This window comes from Cornus florida, unplaced genomic scaffold (assembly GCF_030987335.1).
Source record: "Cornus florida cultivar Cherokee Brave unplaced genomic scaffold, ASM3098733v1 CherokeeBrave_3.0.0_Hap2_Chr09, whole genome shotgun sequence".
NCBI lineage: Eukaryota > Viridiplantae > Streptophyta > Magnoliopsida > Cornales > Cornaceae > Cornus > Cornus florida.
This window is the reverse complement of record NW_026775579.1, coordinates 43,362,771-43,369,349: the sequence shown is the minus strand read 5'-3', so window position 1 is coordinate 43,369,349 and position 6,579 is coordinate 43,362,771. Positions and strand designations below refer to the sequence as shown.

Here is a 6,579-nt window from a genome sequence, read left to right as displayed (position 1 = left end):
GATCTGAGATGGGAGATGAAGTTTCGAAGCTTGTGGAAGGTCGCCGGAGACTCGCCGAAGGTTGGGAAGGTAGGTTGCAGTGGTGGGAAATGATAAAAGTCGAGATCAATGTGTAAATGGATCAAATGACCCTAGGGTTTCTATTTTTAAAAACTGCCTCCGACATGTTCGATCGATCTAGAAATATCTTCGATTGATCGAACATAGACCGATCTGAAAAGAACTCAGATCGATCTAACCTTGTAAAACATATTTTTGAAAATTTTAAAATTTTAAATATTTAAAAATTCAAAATTCAAAATTCAAAATATTTTTTTTGTTTTTTGGAAAAATAAATTAAAATAAAAATCTTTTTGGAATTTTTTTTTTTATTTTGAAAATATTTGTAAATAAAAGTAAAGAAAATATATTTTTGGATTTTAAGAATTTTAAAATGAAAATAAAAGTAAAGATTAAAAATAAAAATCTTTTTGATGTTTTTTGAAAATAAAATAAAATCAAAAATCAAAATACAGTCAAAGTCAATAAAGGAATACAGATCGATCAATCCAAGATCGATCTGGAAAATGCTTAGATTGATTGAACAGGTAAAAACCTACAGACAAGTTCGAACGATCAGATAGAGAGCTGTTTTAAGCAGGGTTCAAAAAATTTTAAGTGTTGGAATTGAAGATCGATTTGAGGGAATTTTTAATCGATCTTGGAGTACTCAGATCGATCTGAACTGAAGTTCGCTCGATACACAGAGAGGTGAAATATGTAGGTTTGATGTAGGATTGAATGTTCGATCGATCGAACATCCTTTGAGATCGATCGAACAAATGCAAAATGCCTATTTTCAGAATGGAAGTGCATGCATTCTCAATCACAGTTCCTAGCAATGTGTATAAACCCAGAATATATCTAGACGACGCAAGAAATGAAAGGTAAAATAGAAATGAGGGAAGAATAGGGGTATAAACCCTACGAAGCATTTGCTAGTTTTTAATGTCTCTAGTAAGATGTTGGGCTCTTTTAGCCCAGATCAAATATCTTGTTATGCATCCCTCCCTTGGCAGGGTGACAAACACTTTGAACCCCATCCAACAAATGATTCTTTAAGGAACTTGTTGGATTTGGATCAAAAGACATTAATGGTCCTTGGTTAAAACAACTCTTGGGCTTCCATGCCCTGTCAAACTTTGCTTTTGAAACAACAATTCTTGAATTCAAGTTTGAAGATGAACTCTTAGAACTTCCAAGCAAAAACTCATGTTTTTCAAGTTTATTGTCAATGCTCTTTTCAATAACACACACTTCTTCATGCTTGTCTATGGAATTCGGGGTCAGATTAAAGATGTTCAACTTCACCTTCATATGCCCAAATGAGATTTTCATTATCCTCGTCCTACAATTTATGTTAGCATTTGCGGTTGCCACGGCCAAGGATAACGAGAATTTGGCTCTTGGGGTTCAGAACTGGTTTCGTATCTATGGAAACAAAATCAACAGGGAAGAAGAACTTATCAATCTTAATCAAAACATCCTCTATGATACCCCGGGGCTTTTTGATGAATCGGTCGACAAGTTGTAAAACCACCGACGTCGGTTTCAAGTCTCCTAAGCCCAATTTGACTTACACTGAATAGGGAAGAAGGTTGACACTTGCTCCTAAGTCTAGAAGAGCCCGATTAATGACATGGTCACCAATGATGCAAGATGTAGTAGGTGAACCGGGGTCCTTAAACTTTGGGAGTGTGTTATGTTATAAAATGGAGCTCACTTGCTTGGTCAAGACTACTTTCCTTGGTGCTTGGCTTTTGTTCTTCCTCTTTGGGTGCAAAGATCTTTTAAAAATTTGGCATAAGCCAGAATTTACTTAATTGCATCCAAAAGTGGAAGATTGTTCTTTACTTGCCTAATCATTTCAATGATTTCATTAGTCTTGGTCTTTTATTTTTCAACAGAAATGGATCATTTCAAGGCATCCTGAAATGGAGTTTTAGGCTTAAAAGCTTTTTCAAAATCTTTCTTTGAAGAATCTTCAACACAAGAATTTTTCAAACTGTCACAAGAATTTTTTAAATCATCTTTCAATGCTTTGTTCAAATTAATTTCCATTACTTTTTCAACAAAGGGGTCATTCACATGCAATGAAGGAGGAATAAAATGTGAAACGGGATGGGTGTCAACTTTTGGTTGCACCGGTTCACTCTCTTTATTGGCCATACTCACTTGGTTGTCCACAATTCTCCCACTTCTCAAGGTTGTCACCGCATTGACATGTTCGATTGTGTGACCTTCCGATGAGGAATGAGTCTCCACAATACATTGTTGCTTTGGTGGTGCATTCAAAGGCATCTTCCCTTTCTCTCTAGCATTTAAAGTACTAGCTATTTGCCCGACTTGGGTTTCTAGCTTAGCAATGTATTGGGAATGGGAATGAAGCAATTGAGTGTTCACCTCTAGAGTGCCTAGAGCGGTCAACATTTTCTCCTTAAAAGTGGGACTCCTAGAATTTCCTTGAGAATATGATGACTGGTTAAGAAAATGAGAATTAGAGAATTAATTACCATGCGATTGAAATGATGATGATCTAAAACCTTGGGAACCTTGGCCTTGCATTGGAGGTGGAACATACTTTCCTTAAAAACCACATTGGGGGAGGGTTTATGCCTTCCCCTTGGCTTTTCCAAAAGAAGTTTGGATGGTTCCTCCAACTTGAATTGTAATGAGTGCCATAGGGATTATTCTCTTGGTTGACAAATGTAGCATTAACTTGCTCATGGTTTTCACTTGGCACATGTCCATAGGGACAATTAGAAGTAGAATGTAAAACACTAAAACAAGTCATACATGATTTATTAGATGTACGATGATGAACATGATTAGGGGATGAAGACATTTGATTCACCGAAGTTTGGTTAGTAAAAAATTGATCAAACCTTTGAGATAAGGATTTCATCTCGGCGGCTATATCATTGGAATTGTCAACTTGATATAAGCCAACATTCTTCCTTCCACCTAGATTTCTACCATTTTTAGAAGATAAGGATCTATGCATTGAATTTTCACTCATACTCTCATACAATTTCCTCACATCATCCTCATGCTTGTCAAGATAAGAACCACCCATAGATGCATCAACCATACCCTTGTGACTATCTAGTAAACTTTCAAAAAAATATTGGACTAGTTGCCACTTAGGTATGTCATGATGTGGGCACTTCCTAAGCAAGTCGTTAAATCTTTCCCATGCCTCATGAAACATTTCCCCATCCCCTTGAGAAAATTCTCTAATTGAAGCTCTCATGGCATTGGTTTTAGAAACCGCGTAGTACTTCTTCAAGAACTCTTGTTACATTTCTGCCCAAGAAGTTATCAAAAAAGGCCTAAGATTGTTGAACTAATATTTTTCCTTATCTTTAAGGGTGAAAGGAAAAATTTTAAGTCTTAAAACCTCTTCCGGCATGTCCGTGTATTTTACGGTGGAACACACTTCAAGAAACTCATCCAGATGCTTGTAAAGTTCTTCACTTGGAAGTCCATGATAGTTGGTAAGCATTTGAATGGTTTGCGGTTTAATCTTATAGTGATGTGCTCTAAATGGGGGCAATTGAATGCAAGTGGGTGCATTGTATGCATTAGGCACATAATGGTCTCTTAAAGCAATGGGAGGATTCACAACCGGCGGTGCTACTCGAACACCTTGATTGCCTTGCATAATGGAGGTGGTGGAACAAAAATTGGCCAAGGCATTCCTAAAGGAATTTGGCCTTGTTGTTATGGTGGAATGAATGGTCTAGGCATACCTAATGGTATTTGAATATTTTCATGATGCACATTAGGGTGGAGGATGCCTTGTTGGTCTATGTGACCAAGGTCCTCCACATGGTCGTCATTCAATTCCTCTATTAGTAAAATGGAGTGATAAGAACTACCTCTTCCCCTTGGATTACGAACAACCAATTCAAGATGCAAAATAGGAGGGACAAGAGTAGGATTTAATGACCTACAACCATGCATACACTAGCTGAACAAATAACAAGCAAATAACAATCACTTCGCCCCCACAACAAGTTAATCAACAAATATTCTCCACATACAATGATCCCATACTCCCATGTTTGAACAATATGCAAAGAAAATTAAATTACCTCCATGCGGGCTCACGATTTATCTATGAAATGAAAAACTTGCCACCACGCGGGCCGACGATTTAACTAGAGATTGAGTTAGAAAGATCTCACAAAGGGTCCTTAAGCAACTTCAATTAAACTTCTAAATTTTCAAGCCTTGCTATGCTTTGCAATTTTTTTAGATTTTAGCTCCTTTTTGCTTTTGCTTAGCTTTACTTGGCTTCCTTACTTTCAATTCTCATTTACTCAACTTCCTTGCTTAATGCACCTAATTAAATAAGAACAAAGAAAGAAAATAAAGTAAAGACATGATCAAAAGAGTACTAATTCCTATTTGTTTCCAAAACACGGAGTTACCAATTTGAATCCCCGACAACGGCGCCAAAAACTTGGTGGCCTGTTGTGGGGTATAACCAAATTTGTGCAAAATAGTGTGGCCAAGTTTTAAATTTATAAATGACACTACTACCTCTAACTAAAAAGATAACAAGGGTGAGTAAGGATCGTCCCAAGGGATTTTTAGGTGTGCTTGCAATGGAAACAATGTATAGGGTTAGTAGGTCGAGTGATCAAAATGTGGTGTGTTTGCTTGATTAGACTACAAACTAAACTAAACAAGTTCAATGTAAAATAAGCAATTTAAATGAAATTTAGAGAAAACAAGAGAGTGAGGTCTTGGGGTCTAAAGGTCACCACTAAATATCACCATTCTATACGTTCAATATATAATTAATGAGGGGAAACATGTGCTGCAATTTGAGAGTATGTGATTGATTGTTTCAACAAGCATGGATGACCAATTAAACATATATTGTCTAAGCAACCTAGTGAATAGCACAATACATTAAACTAAGTCATTAATCCTTCCTTTAAGCTTACAATCTAAACACATCACATGGTTAGAGAATAATACTATTTGCATTTATAAGCATGGAACATCAAACAACAAGCATGGATTGTCCTCCCATCTAACAACTAAGGTCACTATATTACAACTAAGCTAAGGGCATGAAAGTTAACTAAAGAAACTAAGGGAGAGGTACAATCCATCAATACATGAGTATGAACCATCAAATAAACCATAATAGTATTATATTAAGCACTATGCCTTGACAATCTTTAGATCTATAGCATCAACACACATAGACATGCATCAATAATATAAAAACTAGAGATAAATACATGAACATCTATTCTAGCATACATAGACATATGGATCGAATGAAATGATCAATTAGAAGTATTAAATCACACAAATCATTGAATAAACAAGATTCATATATAAAATAAGTATCAAAGCAAGATTACAACACAAATCCCCTCAAAATACAAAGCATTAGAGTCTAGAAAACATGCTTAGGGCTAACTCTAGCCCCAAGAAGATGTTTAGCCACTCATTGAAGTAGTCATCTAACCCTCAAGGGCCATCTCCATGGTAGGAATGAGCTCCTTCTTGATGGAAACCCTAGAAGAATGGAAGAACTCCCAAGAATGTGTCTCTAGCTTCTCCTCCTCTCTTTTCTTCCTCTCTAAGAATGTTTTTAAGTCTATGAGATGATATATGAGATATGATGTAAAATAGGCTTAAAATCCTTATATAGGTATGTCAAGTGTCGCACCCAATGGTCTGGATTCATGCATTAGGGTCCTTGTAATGATTACACCATGAGCCAACTTTTAATGAGCTGGAACTTTTTTTTTTTTTTTTTTTTTTTTTCGGATATGAGGAGGTTCGATCGATCGAACTGTGCTGAGATCCATCGAATGCTGCAGAGATTGATCCATCTTGGCGGCGCCTTTTTGAATAAAGACAAATCTCTGAGATATTTTGGGATATTTTGGGAAAGAGACAAAAGTAGTAGGTGTGGATAAGATCGAATATTTTCGATCGATCGAAGAGAAGTTGGATTGATCGAACATGGTGGATTCTTTTGGATAAGAACAAAGGCTTGGATCCATCTTGATGTGTCCAGATCGATGTTGCTTCGATTGATCAAAGGATTTATGACACTTTGCTTCATTCTGCTTCCACTTTGCTCCCTCTTCCATCCAACTTAAGTTAGCTTCTTTAATGCTCTTATTTTGGTAAATTAACTTATTTTTGGGATAAGTGCCTGAAAAGGGCATTAACATGAAATTAGTCTAAAACGAGAAAGTAAGATAAATAAAGGTCTTATAATACCTAAGCTTAAGGGGTTTAATTGCACTTTTCAGCGCTCATCACCTCTCAAATTTTGAGTTTAGCAGCCCAAATGAAGGGTGCATTGGAGATGCTCTTATCTTTATCCTGAAGTTGATTTTGTATGGGGAGAAAGAAAGAAAAGAAAAAATGATAACATTACAATTAGAGAAGTAGAGAAGAGAAGATAAGATTGTGTTAAGTTGGTTCGGTTTATTAATAAATGATAAGGAAAAACTATTATTTTTATGAATTTACAATTATACCTTGTTATATCCCTCT

The 6,579-nt window shown here is 36.1% G+C and overlaps 1 pseudogene; it reads left to right on the top strand.

Annotated features, from left to right (window-relative positions):
* Positions 1-3,188: 3,188 nt before the first annotated feature.
* LOC132275624 (small nucleolar RNA R71) lies at positions 3,189-3,287 on the top strand (annotated as a pseudogene).
* The last annotated feature ends 3,292 nt before the right edge of the window (positions 3,288-6,579 follow it).